Here is a 21,383-nt window from a genome sequence, read left to right as displayed (position 1 = left end):
TTTGTAATTCTTTGTTTGAGAAGTGACAAAAGGGCTGAGCAGCTAACCAGCTAACTGCAAAAGACCACCATGCCCCTTCATACTCTGAATTAAGACTCTTCCTGAAGGACTCTTGTGTTTTATAAAATCTCCAATTTTGTCCATCTTCTTTAAGATATTTATCATAATGAATGTTCTCTCTGTTGCAATGGCTTGAATAAAATTATTTCCATAACTATCTGGAACATTTTGTCTTTCAGGATTTGGTGCTACAACCCAGGTAGTATTTGTCCCTACCTCAGGATCCTGTTTACTCCTATGAGGTAATGAGACCCCTTCAGAGCTCTTGTGCTTCATTCCTGTGTGATGATCCAGGGACCCAAAAGTGAGCTCAGTTCCTAATCCTGCGTTCTGGACTCCTGTCCATTCATAGCATGATAAAGAATTGATTTGATACCTTTTGAGTACTTGCTTCATATATGGTGCCAGATTCTTCTGGTTTCATGGTCTGATCATTTTTGTGAGTCCTGTAAATGTATCAGTGGTTTATAGAGATCTTAGTTTTTTTTTTTTTTTTTGTTTTTGTTTTTGGCTGAAAGACAATCACCAATCTGGTGTTAGTCTTTTCTGTTTATCTTTTTCCCTGTCTTGAGCTAAAAACAGCTAAGAATTTGTACCCACTACTAATAAAAACCTATTTAGACCAGTGATATTTTGTTTCTGTGTTTATGCTTGACTCATGGCTGAATGTTTTACAATAAAGTTATAAGCTCTCCATTTGTGTCTGTTTGTATGTTTATATATTTGTAACTCAGAAAGGTCTTTACATCTCATTGTGTAAGTGTATAATATTTTCCTACCCTTCATGGTATTAATAAATTAGATCATAAAATCTCTTATAGGAGCCCTACTCTGATTGACTTAGTGATAAAAGCACTTAAGCAAGCTGAATATTTCTAAAATTTCCAGATACTAAGGAAATTAAACCTCAAATATTTTCAAAGTGAAAAGAAGAGGTATCCTTATAGAAATGAACCCAGAAATGTTTTAAGAATTCAAGTGCACATAATTTAGGTAAATCCTTGGCAAATAAGATTTGTTTTGATTTAATGAAAAGCAGCTACCTATTTTCTATTAGATCAAAGTTAAGTATAATATGCATAGAGTCTTTTTTCTATTTTGGTAAGGTTTTCCTAAACATATACACATTAATGATTTTAAAAAGATATGACTTCTACTAAATGTTTAAGATTATGAAAAACATAAATATGCTTATCCAAAATTGAATCATAATTTTGACAAATTTTATTTCAACAGTGTTTTAGACACTCTTGCAAAGAAAAGACAGACATCCACCCAAAATGTGGTTCAGATTGGAGACTGATGTTGCTACAGGAACACCAAGAAGGTAGGAATATTACTCACGTTAGGGGGCTTTCTGGAGAGAGCAGGGCAGGCCTGCCAAACAGGTCCAAAGTGTCCTGACAGAGAAAAAGGAGACTGGCATGGGTCTTTTATGACGGTTTGGGGGAGGTGCTGGAGTGAAGTTTCCTACGTGCCAGCAGGGACTTGGCATGGTTTGAACTTCCCACCAGTAGCAAAGGAGGAAGCACTTGGTCTTTCCTATCAACTTGCCTAGAGTAGTCAAACATCACCTTAGGCAGACTCCTCATTAAAAATAGTATCAGTGTTTTGTAATATGTCAACTTGAAGATAATTTCTAAGATTTTTAGGTAACTTAAACCCTTTTATTGATATTAAATTGAGTTAATCAATCAATATTTACTAGATGCCTAGATCATTTCTAAGTAATACAGAATACTGAAACATTAATTACTAAGCATAATTTTGTTTATAATTTTGCCTCTTATGTCTACGGTATAGAGAGAGTATGTATTTGGGTCCATTAACATGTTCGTTTTTGCTACTTTGAGAAGCTATACTATACGGGATGTGTTCGTGTTAAGGAGATGAGAGTAGTTTTGCCTTAAGGTAAAATGACTTTCCAGAATAAGAGGAAAATGTAGGATAAAACCCAAATGAATACAGATAGCTGTGGAAAGTGTGCTGGAATTTTAATTTTTTTTTCTTGTTGTAATGGTTAAAGCTGACTAAATTTGATGGGTGTATTAGTTTCCTTTTGCTTCTATAAGTAATTACCACAATGAAGTAGCTTAAAACAGTTCAGAAAAGTCCAAAATGGGTCTCACTGGGCTAAAATCAAGACAGCAGGCTGCATTCCTCCTGGAAGTTCTAGGAGAGAATCCATTTTCTTTCCTTTTCACCCTTGTAGAAGCTTTCTAGAATCCTCGATTCACAGCCCACTTCCATCTTCAAAGCCAGCAATAACCAGTTGGTCTTTCTCACATTACATCATTCTAGCACTGACTCCTCTGTCTCTCTCTTCTACATTTAAACAGCCATTGTGATTATGTTGGGTCTACCAGATAATCCGGGATAATCCTGTTACTTTAAGGTCAGATGATTGGTAACCTTAATTCCTTCTACAATGGAATAATTCCCTCTTGTCCTGTAACATAACATACTCAGTTTTCAGGAATTAGGAAGTGGGCATCTTTGAGGGGCCATTTCCCCACCTACCACAATGAATTAATTATAAAATTTTCAAAAAGTTTCATAACGGGGCACCTGGGTGGTTCAGTCAGTTGAGCATCTAACTTTTGATTTCGGCTCAGGTCATCATCTCAGGGTGGTGAGATGGAACCCCATGCTGGGCTCCATGCTCAGTGGGGATTCTGCTTGATATTCTCTTTCTCCCTTTCCCTCTCCGTCCCATGCACTCTCACTCTCTCTCTCAAATGATGAGTAAATAAATCTTTAAAAAAAAAGATTTCTGATAAATGTTGTATTGGTACAAAGACAGAATTTGGTCTTTTTGGTTAATGTGGAAAATTTTTCTTGGGTTATTGGCCTGCTCTAAGAAGTGGTTGTAAAAGATTATTCTGATTTTATGTAATCTGTCTAGATTACTGCCCAGATCCTTATTAGGATTCTTGGTTGTCTGGCAGCTGGCCCTTTCCATCAAATTATGAAGAAGCCCTGTGAACTGCAGCCCAAGGACTTCATATAAACCTCAAAGCACTCAACACCACAGCAGACATGGGTCAGAGTTCCTTATGGATGTCTGGGCTACTAAGTTCTCTCCCTCTTCTTTGAGATATTCATTGATGAACATTCTCCCTACTGCAATAGCCTAGGTAAAATATTTCCTTAATTGTCTAGTACATTCTTTCACCATCCTTAAATTACCTGTTTTCCAAGCTGACTTTTGCTTCACCTGAAACTACTACTCTGAAGGAGAAGTATACTTGATCAGTTGTTCAGAGCATGGAGTCTGGAGCAAGTCTCAAATTTTGGCTCTGCCATTCATATTGTATGACCACGCGCAAGGGACTTGATCTTCCTGTGCCTCAAAGTACCTATCCATAAATGGGGATGAGGAGGGTGATGATCATGGTGGTGATAGTGATTGGAATGTTGATGGTGATGATGATAGTGATGAGGAGGAGAAGGAGAGGAAGATGGTGATGGTGACGATAATGATGGAACCTACCTCCCAAGGATATTATGAAAGGAGCTCAGAACAAGTGCCTGGTTCAGATGGCTATACATACATCTGATATTCTTATTTGAGGAACATCTAAGGCTCACCATGTCCTAATATTCTGAGGAAAGTTTATCCATTCTAATGAACTGAAATTTCATGCTCACTTTTAACCTGAGGGCTTACATGGCACATACATTGTAAAAGAATAATAAATACTGAGTAAGTTAATGGAAGATGGTGAACGGGTGGGTTTTGGGAGGAAGGAAGGAACTATGGGTGAAGAGGCAGGTATTATTATAAGCAAAAGATGCCTAGTTTTCATCAACTGTAATATTTCCTTACAGTTAAATTAGCAATTTGAATTCTATACTCTATCTCACAGATGTATCATTTACTCTCTGAAATCAAATTAAATATATTTATTCAAGGAAGTGTGTGCCACACAGGCAGCTGATAGGATCAAGGCCACTGTACTCGATGTTCTGGGGTCAAGGCATGTGAGGCAGTGTGACCTAACTGCAATTAATGACAGCTATCTCTGGAAACCTGGTTTCTTTCCTAAGGTAGAGGGTATAAATTAAAGTCTAGCCAGTCTGAAATGCATCACTGCTCAACTGAATACAGAAACTTGAATTCACACTTTGATTTGTCAGGAAGACAGAAATGCTTTCAACATATAATCAGCCCCAACACTCTTCACACCAAATGGAAATACACAGACTTATCTAGGCACCTAATGTGGGAAATATATTTAAACATTAAAACAGACAGTAGAACTGTATGTCATTTAAAAAAACTAAGCTGTAATATGATATTCAGGTTATGTTCTCTGAAACAAATCAATAGTCCAGGCAATCAGCCATAACGCTTGCTATATACTGCCCTCTAGTGGATTCTTGTAAGAATAGTGTTCCTCGGAACACTATTTCAAATAACCTATGCATAAGCTTTCTTTTCAATGGGATATTAGATCTTTGACATAAACTTTAAAAATGGATTTGAAAATACTAAATGATAATCCTTAGAACTATTTTTTTAAATCACCTTGTTTTAAAATTATCTGATGTCAAGGTAAAGTACTTATTTATTTCCCCCAGAGCTTGGCTCCCCCCTTAGGAGTTTGCCATAGTATTGGTTTATTTCTGGTTTGGCCCATGTTTTTAGCAGTCCCTCAGCCTACTACTACTTCTGAATTCACTCTGGGCAAAAGAGGGTTGGCTTTATACTTGTCAGAAGAAGCTCACATAGCTCCTTTAAACACTGCCTTGACACTATGGGGCAAGCAACCATTTCTTCTCATTTTATAAACAAAAGTCACAAATCAATGCTAAAGTTGAGAGTAATACTGAGATGCTCCCATTTCTGGTGCCCCTGAATATGTGAAGTTCTGATAACTGGAAAGTCACACGACTTCCAGCATACTGTGATTTGACTTGTTCCATCAGAATTTGGTTTGAAGTGTCTGCCTTCTGCTTGGGTCGTGATCCCAGGGTCCTAGGATGGAGCTTTGTGATGGGCACCCTGATCAGCAGGGAGTCTGCTTCTCCCATTGCCCCTCTCCCCACCCCCAACCCTGCTTATGCTCTCTCCCTCACTCTCTCTCTTTCTCAAATTAGAAAGTAAAATCTAAAAAAAAAAAAGAGAGAGAAAATTTAGTTTGATGAAATATTACCTGTCTTTTCCTGGTTACCCAATTTCTTGCTGTCTCCATTTCTATAACATTTTCTGTTGTCTTAAAAGAAAAAAACTCACAGTACAGCTGTTCCTCATAAGGTAATTTCCTTCCTCATTTTTTTGGTGAACATTATATAGCAAACATTGTGCAAAATTGGGAACTTAATGTATGAGTTTTTTTTTCAGGGCAGGAAATTATGACGAATACTAACTAAATAACAGGACTCTCACAGGTTACTAATTATGTGGAAAAGAAAATGACCAGAAGGACTTTTCTGGAAGAAAATTATTGTTTTTTTCTCTTTAAAGTAAGCATGACTGAAGCTAAGCTCAATTTAGTCCTCTAAATATACACATAAAATATGAAATCATTCAGCAGAAACTAACTTCCTTCTAGCTGGTAAAAGACTTCTTTAGAAGTGGGATTCGAAAATATTGCTCTAGCAGTCATTCACCACCAGATTGATGAATACTGGAAATATGTTTGCAGTCTAATGAAATTTTGTGATAACATAGCACTTCAGGTCATGCTATTTGAGTTTATTTTGAATGCATTTCTATATTCTATTTGATTATCAAAATAGTCCTTCAATCTTCACAATAATGAGTATAGGCAATTGTCTGGTTAGCCTATAATAATATCCTCAATTACATTTTAAATATGCTATAACCAAACTTTGAGATAAAACTCTTTACAGAATGCTTTAACAAAAAGATTAAGAGATAAAGAGGAGCTCTTGAAATTGACTGATTAAATTTGACTCTAGTGTAATTTGGTATATTCATCATTTACTTATTCACTCTCTTCCTCTAAAAATATTCATCGAGCATCTACTATATACCAGAATGTAAAATGCAGAGTGTTCAAACATGATCAGGAAGGTCCTGCCGAGGACAAGTCAGATGGGTAAATAAATTAATTAAAATACAATATAGTTCAGTATTGTAATAGAGGAATGTATGGGTTATTATGGGACATTTTACAGAAGGGGATTATTTATATTTTAAAAAATAAGTGAGTTTGTTGGGTACACAGCCTGTAGTGAGCCTACTCGAAATGCAAATGGAGCCAGGCACCAAAAAGCCTGGCTTGTATAAGAAACTACAAATTGTTCCATTTGGCCTGCATTAGGGCAGCCTGGAAGGAAAGGGGGAGTTTGTTGGGTGGGTGGAGGTCTTCCCATATTTCAACAGGTGCTTTGAAAAGTTTATGGAAACAGTTGAAGAATTTTCAACAGGTGCTTGGAAAAGTTTATGGAAACAGTTGAAGAATTTTTCAACTGGAAACAGTTTGAAGAATTTTAAGAATTAAAATTGAAGAATTTTAAGCAGAATAGTGATATGATCAAATTTAAATTTTAGAAGGTGTACCCTGATGGAGGAAAAATGTGAGGGACATTTCATTAGCAGCAGGCAAACATGTTAAGAGGATTGGGGGTATTCCAAATATGAGATGATGAGAAATGCAAAGCCAAAAATATCATAAATCTAATGAAATAAGTCTTAAGAAACTTAACATTTATTTTCCAGATTTACAAATTCTGTAAAGTGAGTGTTTTATAAATCATATCAAATCCTTTCTCATGTGAAAAATGTATAGAAGTAAAATTTCTAATTGGAAATATAGCTACATGTTATTAATACAAATGGTGTTATTCATATTTGCTTATTTGTTCTTTCTCACTGGGTATCATTCTGTATACCTTTTTGTTACTTATTTGTCCAATATGTAATCAGACCTGAATTTTGCCTTCTCAAATACATCCTGTCCCTTTCTAGGCTATTTTGGTCATTTAAAAAGCATTATTCGTGGACCATTAGAAATCACTGAAACAAAATCAGTGGGGGGAAGGAGTTGATAGGAAAAAGATGACAAGGGACACTGATAGACACCTAGGATACTACACTGGCATGCCACAATGATGGAAGACAGTCTAGAACACAATGCACCGACCCTTAATTAGACGGAACTAATCTAAGAATCATCTAAGGCACCTCAATCCTGGGCTGAAAATAGAATAAAAATGAGCCCAATTTCAATGCTTAAGTGAAATTATACTAGGGGAAAAATAAGCAAAGCTCTTTATACTCTTTATGACAGCTGAACTCAATTTTGGTAGGGAAAAATTAAGAGTGCTTAGTTTAAAGGGGAAAAAAAAAACAAATTTATGTGCGTTGTCATGAGTCAGATACCCTGGAGCCTTCACTCCAGACTGGATGCAAAAGGCTCTTGGTTCAGAGCCCTCTAGGTGCCAAGTGCTACACAGTCACCTGCTGGCTGTGGGTCCTTGGACACATTTCTTAGCCCGTCTAGGCAGAGTTTCTTCATCTATAACAGGGTGTCATGGCACTATTGACATTTTTAGGCCAGATAATTTTTTGTTGCAGGGGACTCTCTCGAACATAATCCCAAGCTGTTTACCCAGGAGATTATGAGCAAATTTCCTCCAGTGTGAGGTGAATTTCCTGCCTGTCTACAGCCTCGTTTCCCCAAGGTGACTGCTTACACACATCTCCACATTGTGGGTCCCATACACCCAGGCTAAGTCTTTGAGAAGAGCAATATTTCCCAAAGAATTAAAATCTACAAGAATGGCGCCCTGGCTAAAAATGGAAGGAGTTCACATTACCAAGTAAACATACAGGTTTTTAATCTTACACATCTGCATTTTAATCACTTTACAATTTTCCTTAAGAATCATGGAGTGAATTATTAATATTTGGGTAAATAATCTGTTGTTGTTCATAAAAACACAGGCACAGTCTGAATTCAAGTTTTTCTTTCTTGCTAGATAGAAATCATTTGCAGGCACATTTGAAGTCAGAATTTGCTGTAACTTCTACCATCAACAGAATGTTATGTTCATTTAGTTCATTGGTTGATTTTAGGAACAGAGTTCTAATTAGGACCTCTTGCTACAAATATGAATTTCACCCTTTTCTGTTTCTTTTTAAATCTTGACTGCTAATTTTATCTTCTTTTTAAAATATTTTATTTATTTATTTGACAGAGAGAGACAGTGAGAGAGAGAACACAAGAGGGGGGGTGGGAGAGGGAGAAACAGGCTTCCTACCAAGCAGGGAGCCGAATTCGGGCCTTGATCCCAGGACCCTGGGATCAGTGTCTGAGCCAAAGGCAGATGCCTAATGACTGAGCCACCCAGGCACCCTATCTTCTTTTTAAATCTTATAAGTTACAGAGCCACAGCTGATGGCCCATTTAATGTAAGAAAGGTCTAGACTTCACTGTTAGAGGATTTCTTTTTCTTGTTATAGTCACACTTGCCAGCTTCAGAACATCTTGAGCTTATCTTTTATTGACACATCTTCTCTATCATTACTTGCCCTGGATGAATAGTTGGACTTCCAGAGCTAAATGATGGGATGAAAAGACATGTAGAGAGGGGCGCCTGCGTGGCTCAGTTGGTTTAAGTATCCAACTCTTGGTTTTGGCTCAGGTCATGATCTCAGGGTCCTGGTACTGAGGCCCACATGGGGCTCTGCTCTCAGTGCCATGGAGTCTGCTGAAGATTATCTTCTTCTCCCTCTGCTCCTCCCACTGCACTTTCTCTCTCACGCTTTCTCTAAAATAAGTGAATAAGATCTTTTAGAAAAAAAGACACGTAGAGAGAGAGAGAGAGTTACATATGAGATAAACATGGAGGATTTTATGGCTTTTTAATATTCAGCAGCACTTTTAGTTTCTAAAACAGATTTTTAAATAAAAAACGTGGAATTTAAAGCACAAAATTAAACATGAGTTGGGTGGCCTAAGACGCAGCTGAGGGATTCCAAAACTACCCCAAAAATGGGATCTGCAATCAGCTATTAGTTCTCCAGCCATTGCTTCAAGTGTTGAGGACAGAGAAATCACCCCTGACCTCACTTACAGAGAGCAGAAGTCCTATAGGAAGCAGAGGAAGGTATTTAAATATCTTTTGTGACTTCTGTCATTTCTCTAGGCAGACCACTTTGAACATCTCCATGTGGTATGATCAGAGGCAGAAATAGAAAACTCTCAGAGAGTAATAGCTACTCCTCTTTCTGCTCTCATCAAGAATAACAGTATTAACAATTATAATCCAGGGGCCCCTGGGTGGCTCAGTGGGTTAAAGCCTCTGCCTTCGGCTCAGGTCACGATCCCAGGGTCCTGGGTTGGAGCCCCACATCGGGCTCTCTGCTCAGCAGGGAGACTGCTTCCTCCTCTCTCTCTCTGCCTGCCTCTCCATCTACTTGTGATCTCTATCTGTCAAATAAATAAATAAAATCTTTAAAAAAAAAAAAAGGAATGTGGGCAAATGTTGAAGGCAAGCTTGCTCATGACACAATTTTTCCAAGGCCCACTCCATTCCAGTTCCCATGATTGCCCTCTTCTCTTCTCACTTATTAAAGTTAGAATTGTGGGATATAAAAGGTCTTCTTGGACAAGTTCCCAGGCCACTCAACCAAACTGACAATGTTCTACTGATCAGGTCTTTTGCTAACTCCAGAATTCATTGTTTGAAAGGAATAATGAAAACAATTTTATAGCCACCAGCCGCACTGAGGATTTCAGTATTCTGCAAAAGCAAATATGTCACCTGGAACTGCCATAAAGCTTGAAGTGTGTATAACACCCCAATAAGTTTCCAAAATGTCATTAATTATTATTATTTCTCTGCAAGGGAATATATGAGCAAAAAAAATCATCTTATAAGGACAATAACACTTCCTCTTAGCATTTGGTTCAAGATCTATTTCACAAGCTTGATTCAGAGACAAATAGTACTTCCTAAAGTGTTCCGGTAACACAATTCCAAACTATTACCTTTACAACTGAAATCTGAAATAACATTGTCTCTGGGAGATAAAAGACCCTAAGTCAATAAAAAAGAGGATGTTAATATTACTGTGTATTATTACTGCACATGTACCAAGTGCTTAGCCTATGTTATCCCATCTGGGGCAGAGACTCTAGTCATCCCGTACAGCCACAATAGCTTTCTTACATACTATTAGAAATAAAGATAAACCTTTTTCAAGTTTTTATTTTCATCCCAGTTAGTTAACATACAGTCGTATTAATTTCAGGTGTACAATCTAGTGATCCAACACTTCCATACATCACCTAGTGCCCATCACAACAAGTGCCCTCCTTAGTCCCCATCCCCTAGTTACATTCAAAGTAATGATTGATAGATATATAATCAGTAGTGCCATTTTATTACTTGTTTTGTTGTTGTTTCTGGATATTTTCTCTGATCCTTCCTTGTCTTTCATGTTTTGCTGATTTGGTTTTCTTTAGTGATGTATTTGGCTTTCTTTCTCTTTATTCTTTGCATATTCTTTAGTGGTTTGGGATACATGGTTATCATTAGGTTTGTATATAACCTCTTTGAATATAGCAGTCAATAAAAGTTGATCAGTGAAGTTTGAGCCCAGTTCTTTTCTCCTCCCTGTACTTTAAGCATCTTTTATTATATTTTTATGCCCTCTTTTGGTGAGTTTCTTGACTGATATTTTTAAGAGAAATATTTATTTTTTCTGTGTTTGTGTTCTTGAGCTCTATACTGTCACTTTGGGTCTCTCCTTTCCATTCAATGAATCCCCTTTAGTATTTCTTGCAGGCCTGGTTTACTGGTCATAAACCCCTTAGTTTTTGTCTGGGAAGCTCTTTATCTCTCCTTTTTTTTTGAAAGGTAGTCCTGCTGGATAGAGTATTTTCAGTTGCACATTCTTTCCATTCAGCATTTTGGATATATCACACCACTCTATTTTGGCTATGGTTTGGTTTCTATGAAAAATCTCCTGCTAACCTTATGGGTTGTCCCTTGTAAGTTACTGACTTCTTTTGTCTTGATGCTTTTAAAATGTTTTCTTTATCACTCTATTTTGCCAACTCAATTATGCTATGTTCTGGTATGGACCTGTTTTTGTTGATTTTGATAGGAGTTCTCTGTACCTCCTGGATCTGGATATCTGTTTCCTTCCCCAGATTGGGCAAGTTTTCAGCTATATTTTCTTCAGATAAATTTCCTGCCCATTTTTCTCTCTTCTTCTGGAACTCCTATAATACAAATGCTAGTATGTTTGAAGCCACTGAGTTCTCGAAGTCTATTCTCATTTTGTGTAATTCTTCTTTCTCTCTTGTGTTCACTTTGACTACTTTCCATTACCCTGTCATCTAGGCCACTAACACATTCCTCTTCTTCTTCCAACCTGCTATTCATCCCATCAAGTGTTTCTCATTTTATTTCTCATTTTATTGAGAACTTTATCTCTGCTACATTATGCTTCATCTCTGTGTTAAGGGTCTCACTTATGTGTTCTACTCTTTTCTCAAGTCCAGTGAATATCCTCATGATCCTTGCTTTAAATTCTCTATCAGGTATGTACTTATATCTGTTTCACTTCAATCTCTAGCCATGGCCTTGTCCTGTTCTTTCATTTGGAATAAATTTTCTCTGTCTCCTCATTTTATCTGCCTCTCCGTGTCTGTTTCTATGTGTGAAGAAAGTCAGCTATGGCTTCTGCTCTTGCAAGTAGTGACTTTATGAAGACGAGGTCCTGGAGTGCCCTGCAATGCCCTGTTCCCCAGAGCCTGGCACTTCAGGAGGGGACCCTGTGTGCGATGCTTACACTCTACTGTTGTGTCTGTCAGTTGTCCTTTCAGTGGGTTGTCTTCCCTGACTCTCTGCCTACTGTGGGCTGTGCTTGTTCTCTGCAGTGTTAGTGGGACACAGGCCAGTTCTGAGCTGTTGTGCCCTCTGGGGAACTTGGGAGTGGAGGACCTGTCTTATCAAATTTGTGTTGGGCCATTAGTCCTATGCCGGAACCCCCAAGGCCCTTAATGGCTGGGGGCTGCATGTTAGGGCAGTCAGAGGCATGAGGCTGGGGGCAGCAAATGACAGTGGTTGGGGGCACAAGGCTAGGCATGGGGTGTGGCAGCAGCTGCACCCAATAGCCGTGTGAGGCGTGCACACAGCTTTAACAGAGTTTACCCTGAGCTATGAGTGGAGGCTAGAGGCTTGGTGTAGGCAAGGCCTCAGGACACCTTGTGAGTATGGTCCACTGCTTGCAGGTTAGGTAGCCAGTGTCGGTGCGGCCTTGCCTCCTGCAGGTAGCTCTGTGTTTATGTTTTGGGATAGGGGAGGAAAATGGCCCCTGCCAGATCCCTCATTTTTAGAGAAGTTCCACAATGTGCTCTGAAATCAGTATGAAGAGATCTATTTCCCATTTGCCCTGGGCGGTGTGTAACTGCTGTTTTCATTGCCTGTTCATGCAGGCCGTCGTCTCTTTGAGGGTGGTGCCCCAGCTATCCCTTGCCTTCCCAGCTCGCGAAGCGCTGAGTCAGCTGACTTTTAAAGCTTCAGGCTCTAAGTCCCACTGATTTTACACACGCATGTAAATCAACCCCTCTGGGTTTTAAAGCCAAATGCTATGGTGATTAGTTTTCCCTGTGAGAGCTCCCCAATGCCAGGGCTCATTTCTCAGTCCTCTCTGCCTACACAGCTTCTTCGTTCCTGCTGGCAGCCTCCCTCTCCCTTTCTGACCTTCCTAATCTTTCAGATCCAGCTTCTTCTCTATGTTTCATTGTGGAGTTTGTTCTGCCAGTCTTTGGATCACGCTCCATTTATTGACTTGGATGCTGATCATACCTAGTTATAGACATGGCACAGGGTGAGCTCAGGGTCCTCCTACTCTGCCGTCTTCCCAAGCTTTGACTTAAAAATGTTGAGACCATAACTGCCTAACTGATGGCTGCAATTTAAAGATGACACTTGCATCAAAAGTGTGAAAATTTGTCTAATTGCCAGACAAGGGGGCAGGAGTGGAATGATGTGCACAGCTTCCAGGTCTTGTCCTTAAAGGAAAGGACACACTGATTACTTCCCTTTCGCCCAGCTCCCACTGCTAGGATGTGGGAATAGGCATCTTAGAGCACTACTGAGTACTAAATATTGATAAATGTTAAGCAACAGGGTAGGAGCCTGGATTCTGAGGATCACACAGCTGCAACCCAAGCCTGAACTGTGTATTGGGACTTTTGCATTACAGAGAAACAAACGTCCATCTTGTTTAATCAACCATTATTTTGGATCTGTCATTAGCACCAAAGCAACACCCTGATAAATCATTCCATCCTCACAACAATCCTAAAAAGGAAGGGTTATTATCTCCATCTTACAAATGAGGAAATTGTAAAAACAAAACAAAACAAAAACCTATCAAGTTTCCAGAACCAGCAAGTAGCAAACCTAAGACTAAAACTCAAATCCGGGGGTGCCTGGGTGGCTCAGGCAGTTAAGCATCCAATTCTTAGTTTTGGCTCAGGTCATGATCTCAGGGTTCTTGGATTGAGCCCCGCATTTGACTCTGTGCTCAGCCGGGAGTCTGCTTGAGATTCTCTCCCTCTATTCCTCCCCCTACCTGGGCACTCTCTCTCCACCTCTCTTTCTCTCTCAACCTCTCTCAAAATAAATAAATTTTTAAAAATCTTCAAGACCCAAATCCAGCTTTCTACTGTATCACTAAAACTGCGAACACAGTTTTATGCTAGATCTGGCTTTTTATGGCCTTGGAATTGTCCTACTTACCCCATTTCAGCCTCAGTTGAGTTGTTGTGAAGACTAAATTAACATAAAAATATGTAAAATATTTAGACAGTGACTGACACATGGTATTATATAGGTTATCTATTATAACTGTTATCATTATCATTATTAAGCTTCTTCTAATTCCAAAATCCTCCAGTATTTATTCCTGGAGAACATAGGTAACCAACTTCAAATTCAAACAAACTGAGCTAAAAGTATAGAATTTTAGAGACACGTATACCTTCAGTTTAAGAAATTGCAAGAACAGTCACTCAGTAACCTCTGATATTAGCTGTGTGAGGAACCTTTGACTGTTGGAGCAGGCAGGTCTGTGATATATCTCTTCTGCTGAGATTTCTAAGATCCTCTTAAATAAAATTCACTGAGATTTCTGGATGATTTTTTGCTATAATAGTATAGAAGGGGCTGAGTTTTTTTTCCCTCCAATAAATATTCTCTATGTCTCTTAGAGATCGATTGTCTGATTCTTTGGCTAGCTGTATGCTGACCAGAAGAAACACGGCATTTCAGCCTCCTTGCAGCTAGGATGAACATGGTCATGAACAGAAATGAAACCTCACTTTACCATTAAACAGAAGGCTGTACCTTCTCCTACCTCTTCCCCTTTTTTCTGTCTATGGTATGCTTCTTCCAACCAAAACCACCTTACAAAAGTCGACTGTTAAACATTCAAGAATCTAGCAAGCCAGTTATTAAACTGTTGGTAGTTTAATATCAGCCATGAGAGGTGTTTACCACATGGAAATCCATAAATCCAATCAGAGCCAATGTCCCCCAGCTGGGGACTTTTTTTTTTATATATACAGAATAAGTTTACCAGCACCGTTTTCCTTGCTCTCTTAGAATCAGGATACTTGAGTAAGATCTGTGGGCCTGTATGATGAGGGCAGGTCCCAGAGATGACAAAACAAGGAGGAGTCTGAGGTCCTAATGCGGAACAAAGCCATTGTGCCCGCTTAGGCTCTCCGGGTGAATCACACATTTATATCCAGCTCAGTGATTCTCAGTAGGGGACAACTTGGCCCCCCTGGCCCCCAGAGGACGTTTAGGAGACATTTTTGGTTGTCATTAACTGGGACAGTGTGGTTACTTCTGGCATCTGTGGGTAGAACCCAGTGATGTGGCTAAACATCCTACAATACACAAGAAAGCTCCCACTTCCAAGAATTATATAGTCTAAAATGTCAACAGTGCCAAAGTTGAGAAATCCTGATCTAGTGCAAGCCACTATTTTGTTGGATTTCTATTATAGCCAGAAAACCTGTAGCCTAGCTAATAATACAAATATACAACTAAAAGCCCCAATATCCTTTTGTATAAATACAAATGCATACATGCACTCATACATAAATATATATGTACATGCCCTTATATAAGAAACACTTTTTAAAATAAAATTTGAAGGAAACCACTTATATAATGAGTTTCTTAGCATTTTTCTACTTTTGAAGCATTCAGTCCTTGAAATCTCTGAGCACTGTTCTGGACAACAGAAGAGGTAATTTACCAAGTGACTGGAAAGGTCTAAAAGAGTTAATCCTTCTTCAGAAAATGAGTAACTCATTCCTACCCAGAATCTTATATGGGGAGCAAGAGGTGAGGGTGTTAATATTTTCCTTCCAAGAAAGTGGTAAACCTGAGGTGCTCCCTGGAATTTCCTCCTGAAATTACACCAAGGATGTTATTGAATTTGACCAATAGAGCTCTTGGGATCACATAGAAGTAAAAATGGATTCTGCAGAAATGTCCACTGGGGAAATAAAAATGTTGACAAAGATAAAGAAATAGAAATTTAAGCTATCCATAGATGTTCTGTTGAAATAAAACTGAAAATGTATATTCTGTAAGACCAGAATGAACCTGAGGAAGAAAAAGCAATAAGTCCTTTCCAGTCTTTATGTAAGGGGAAAAGGGACAGAGTTCTGATTTCTCCAAAGCAAATAGATTCTTTTTGGGATTAAGTATTAACAAAAGTTATATCATTTATATCATGTGAATCATAGATCTATAATGTAATTTATATAGGTGTGTATGTGTGTGTATATGTGCATGTAAACTAAACTGATGAGTTATAAAATTTCAAACATAATTATAATAAAAATCAGTTTAACCTGATTTTATCACTCATATTTTACCTAATCAAGGAATCATACTTCTTCCAATAACAGTAACCTTTTTTCCTGCCATTCCAAACCCACCCTCTGATTTCTACTCCTTAACCCTAGCTGACTTTTTTTCCTTCTTTCTTTGTCTAAAATTCATCCCAGTCTGTCATTTCATCTATCCCTCACCTTCTTGAGTAAAATTAACTGGTGCTCAAAGTTGTTATGTATACTGTCTCCCAACAAGTCTAATATTCACCATCATTATCATTTATAATTGAAGCACTTCCTTCCCAGCCCCTCAATTCAAATCTTTTACTGATTTATCAAGTTTTAAGGTTTTTATTAATCTCATCACCACCAGACATATACTTATTGAATAGCTTCTATGTGCTGATGTTCTGGAGGAAACAAGAATGAATCAGACAGGCCCTTCTCTACAGAAACTTACAGTCTATTAAGGGAGTTCAGACATTTTAAAGAAATTATATTTCATTACATCGTGTTTGAAGAGGACATTGTTATGGCTTAATGAATCAGCATTATATGAAAGTGACCCATAGTGCTTTATGTTCATATATTCTTGAGTTTTTATGCTAAATAATTAACTCTCTCTAGGATGCTTGCTTCTTCGAAGAAAGGTAAATATTTAATTTTAAAGAATCTCTAGTTCCTCTTCACAATTTTCTATACAGTAATTATGACTATTGGTTTCCCCCACGTGTGTGCAAATTCAGCCTTATAAATGTTAATATATACGTGTCAAGAGCAAACAAAACAGCAGCCTGCATTCCACTTCTGAGACAGAGATCGCAAACTGGCAACCGAGTCACTTCTAAGCCCATATATGGTTGAGCACATACGATCATGTTTTTAAAAAGTATTATTTTCCATGCTATAGGCAATTTATCATGCACATTATTCTGTACTTTTTCTTCTGTTGTTCCTCTGATCTTTGGTTTGGGCCATTACCTTGGCCTTTTCAGATATGCAGATTCTTCCCATTCTTCAAAACCTGGAGACCCAAGTGCTGCTATAAAGCTTTTCTCAGTTGCACCAGTTCTCCATGATCTGACTCTCCTCCCTTTCTGTTATGCATATCATTTATTTATACATCCTCTTTTTATATGTGAGGTCATTCATTGAAAGATTCATTCATTCTTCATCTCTAGAAGTTGCTTCTCCTGCAGACAAACTGACCAAACTCATAAAACCATAAACACACATATGGTACCTGAAATAGCAACAGGTACAATATCTGGGTGACACCCCCATCACGTATTAGTACAGGAAATTTACAACACAAATGGAGCACTAAGACATTTTTTCTGTCATGCATAATTTTAATTATTAGCATTATTTATGGTGCAGTTTGTTGATTCTTTATACACAATGCATCACTATTATTCCTAAATAATTCTAGAGGTCTTGCTCCATTTGTATTCTTAATTTTCTGAACTAATACGTGACTTGGATATCACCCAGATATCATATCTGTTGTTAATTCAGGTACTATATGTGTGTGTATGGTTTTGTGAATAAAAAAACATCATGATCAGAAAAATTTTTCTTGACATAAAAAAATGATAATATTTGTTTCATTCAAGCTTTCCTATAAGAAATTAAACAAAATGATCCCCAGTTGAAGGCATTACCAAGAATTTTCTTTTTAAAAAAGATTTATTTCTTTATTTAAGAAAGGGGGGGGGAGGGGTGCCTGGGTGGCTCAGTGGGTTAAGCCTCTGCCTTCGGCTCAGGTCATGATCTCAGGGTCCTGGGATCAAGCCCCGCATCAGGCTCTCTGCTTGGTGGGGAGCCTGCTTCCTCCTCTCTCTCTCTCTCTGCCTGCCTTCTGTCTACTTGTGATCTCTGTCTGTCAAATAAATAAAAATTTTAAAAAAATATATTAAAAAAAAGAAAGAGGGAGAGAGAGAGATTGTCCTCAGGTTGGGTAGGAGCAGAGGGAAAGAAAGAGGGGAAGCAGACCCCCACAGAGGGTAAGAAAGAGGGAAGCCTGACATAGGGTTCCACCTCCAGACCCTGAGATCATGACCTGAGCCAAAATCAGGAGTCTGATGTTTAACCAACTGAGCCACTCAGGCATCCTAACAAAAATATTCCTAACATTCTTTCACATATCCCTTCAGTGCTCAGATAAAGGAAAAACTTACCTGAATGAAAGGATAAGAATGACCATTCTTATGCTGGGTTTACTTAGGTATGTGGAGAAAAAACAATCCATTTAGGTTAGACAAAATAGCAAATGAACTTTCCTGTTCCATACAGGTGATAGAAATCCCACTGATGTATTTAAAATTTCTAAGAGCTTTCAAGACCTAGGGATTACTTTGCCGTAATTATAGAACAACCATAGGTATTCCCATAATTCACTGCCTTTTCCCTCAACTATTTTGCAACTAAAAGAGGAAAATGGAAGCAAAATATAATTTCCCTACTTTCATGTCAGTCTCTTGGCATTCTTATTGTGGGAGCTGATTTCAAAAGAGGGATACCTAACCCATGGCATGTAGGAGCCCATTACCAAACTTCTTGTGAATGTAAATATCACATTGCCAGAAGACGTTGAAATTTACTGTTTTGAAAAATACATGCTAGACTATTCCTAATATGCCTATAAATGGCTATGAAACAACACAAATCATTTTTTCATTCATATGCCCAACACACAGGAAAACTGAAATAAACTAATTATGTGTGCATAATTTTAATTATTAACATTATTTATGGTGAAATTTGCTAATTCTTTACATAAAATACATCATTATTATTCCTAAATAATTCCTTAATATAAATGCAATATTTATGATGGATATATATAATAATACATATTATAATTATATAATATATAGGATATATAATGGATCGATATATTATATATATATATATATATATATATATATATATATATGAACATTTGGTGTAGAACCAAGAAAAAAAGAATGAAACAAAACAAAACAGTGCTCCTCAAAAGTAAAATGAATCCCTAAAATGTGAGTAATCCCTAGTCACATTTTAGATTAGAATTTTTATTGAAGGATTTTCATTTTATTTTTATTGTTTTTAAATAAGCTTACTTCTTCCTAAGCAATATATTTGTAAATCTTTCTCAGGAGGACAATCACTCATTTTGACAAAGTGCATTATGCTAACTACAGCATGAAAGGTATGCTCTATGACAAATGCTCTGATTTATTATTGATAAACCAGCTAGGTCAAGCAGCAACAGAGAGACCAGATTCCACAGGCATTTAGGCTCTCTTTTTTAAAGTAAAGAGTTGAGGTGGAGAGGCAGGTGTGCAGAAGATTCTGTAGATATACACAGAGTAGGTGTGACTTTGTGGTAAGATCTTATCCATGAATGTACACCAGTACCAACCAGGGGTGGTTCTATACTGCCTGTTCCTTCTCCAGCAGCCAGAGGAAGACTGAAGACCATGTGGGATGTTGGGACCTCAAAATTGGAAGGGCTTCAGTGCCTGAATCATCACCTGGAAAAAGCTGCTTCCTGACTATGAACACAAACCCTCACTTTTACAGAAGCAAAAACATTCATTTTGCTCAGCCACTAGACTTAGGTTTTGTTGTTGTTGTTTTGATATAGAAAACATAGTTAACTAAACTGTAGACCCCCCCTCCCCTTTTAGACAGCAACTGGTCAACTATAATAGCAATAATGTTCATACTATTGGATTATGTTATAAAGTCATGACTTTCAGTGAGCCTGGGTGGCTCAGTTGGTTGAGCATCTGACTTTTGGTTTCAGCTCAGGTCAAGATCTCATGGGTCGTGAGATCAAGCCCTGTCTCGGGCTTCCTAGTGAATGGCGAGTCTGCTTGAAGTTTCTCTCCCTCTGTACATCCCCACAACTTGCTCTCTCTCAAACAAGTAACTAAATCTTGAGAAATAAATTAATAAACTCATGACTTTCAATGAACATTACTATTATTCATGATATTGGTCAATTACAACAGAAGTTTTTATTAAAATAGAAGTGATTTACCCTTGTGAAAACTCACCATTCTCTAGTTATTTATAATATAATTTAGATATGCACAAATGAATGTTTTAGTATCTCTGATATGAAGGGTTCTGTTTTCTTCCTATGTCTTCTCATTTGAAATATATTGAGCATATAATTCAAAGAATCAAGTTTTTTTAAGATTTTATATCTTAGATTATATATTCATATATATGTAATCTTACATATAAGATTATATATAAATAAAATAAAGATTTTATTTATTGATTTGAGAGAGAGAGAGAGAGAGAGAGCATGAGAGGGGAGAAGGTCAGAGGGAGAAGCAGACTCCTCATGGAGCTGGAAGCCCAATGCGGGACTCGATTCTGGGACTCTGGGATCGTGACCTGACCCGAAGGCAGTGGCTTAACCAAATGAGCCACCCAGGCACCCAAAGAATAAAATGTTTTAAGGAGGTTTTTCACAAGTATGGCTGTGATGGTTAATTTTATATGTCAACCTGACTGGCCATGGGTATCCAGATTAAACATTTCTGGGTCTATCTGTGAGGATGTTTCCAGACAGGATTAGCACAATCTCAGGGAAGCAGATTGCCCTTCCCAAGGTAGGTGTGCATCACCCAACCTATTGGAAACTGAGATAGAACAACAGTCAGAGAAAGGAACAATTCACCCCTTTTTCCTGCCTCACAGCTTGAGCCAAGACATCTCATCTTGTCCTCTCCTGCCCTTGGACTGGGAGTTACATCACTGCCTCTCCAGTCCCTCAGGCCTTTGTGCTTAGGGCTTTGGCTGAGTTATACCACAAGCTTTCCTGGTTCTCCAGCCTGCAGATAGCCACCTTGTGGTACTTCTCAGCTTGCAGAGCTGTGTAAACCAGTACGTCATAATCAATAAACAAACAAATAAATGCACACTTCTGATCTGCTTCTCCAAAGAACCCTAACAGAATGATTTTTCTTTCTTACATTCATTCCAGTGAATTGAAAACAAAATATCATCAGATGTTTTAGAAATACATTTCACTAAATAATATATTTTTAAAACTGAATGTAATGTTTAACTAGTTTATTATGTCACGGGGGGAAAATAATGTCAACAATCATATCAAAGATACCCTTAAAACAGTCATTTTATAAAGTTTTAAGTTACCAAATTATAGAGAATATATTTTTCTCTAAGTACTACATAATTCTTATTTTTTATTCCAACATAATATTCATTTTTTGTAAAAGACTCATAGTTTTACTCAGTAGTTCCATTTTTAAGTTTCCGAACACAGATGAATTAGGAACAAATTTTAACAGATTAAATAAATTACCAAATAAAGACAACATTTAAATTAGTGTTGTCTGAATATTCCTATGTATTAACAAGTGATACTAGTGATCAATGACTTACTAAAAGTTTATCTTTCTCAGTCACTTCTCTAATCCTTGCTATGGATTTAATCGGTCTCCTTGA

General features: G+C 37.7%; 1 long non-coding RNA gene across 1 annotated transcript; it reads left to right on the top strand.

Annotated features, from left to right (window-relative positions):
- The first annotated feature begins 300 nt into the window (after window positions 1–300).
- LOC125097762 (uncharacterized) lies at window positions 301–19,726 on the top strand. The gene is made up of 3 exons (XR_007126604.1): window positions 301–364; window positions 1,297–1,387; window positions 19,353–19,726. It is a non-coding gene; the product is annotated as an uncharacterized LOC125097762 (long non-coding RNA).
- Window positions 19,727–21,383: the final 1,657 nt, after the last annotated feature.

The sequence above is a fragment of the Lutra lutra genome, chromosome 4, assembly GCF_902655055.1.
Source record: "Lutra lutra chromosome 4, mLutLut1.2, whole genome shotgun sequence".
Classification (NCBI taxonomy): domain Eukaryota; kingdom Metazoa; phylum Chordata; class Mammalia; order Carnivora; family Mustelidae; genus Lutra; species Lutra lutra.
This window is presented reverse-complemented; position numbering and strand designations above follow the sequence as displayed.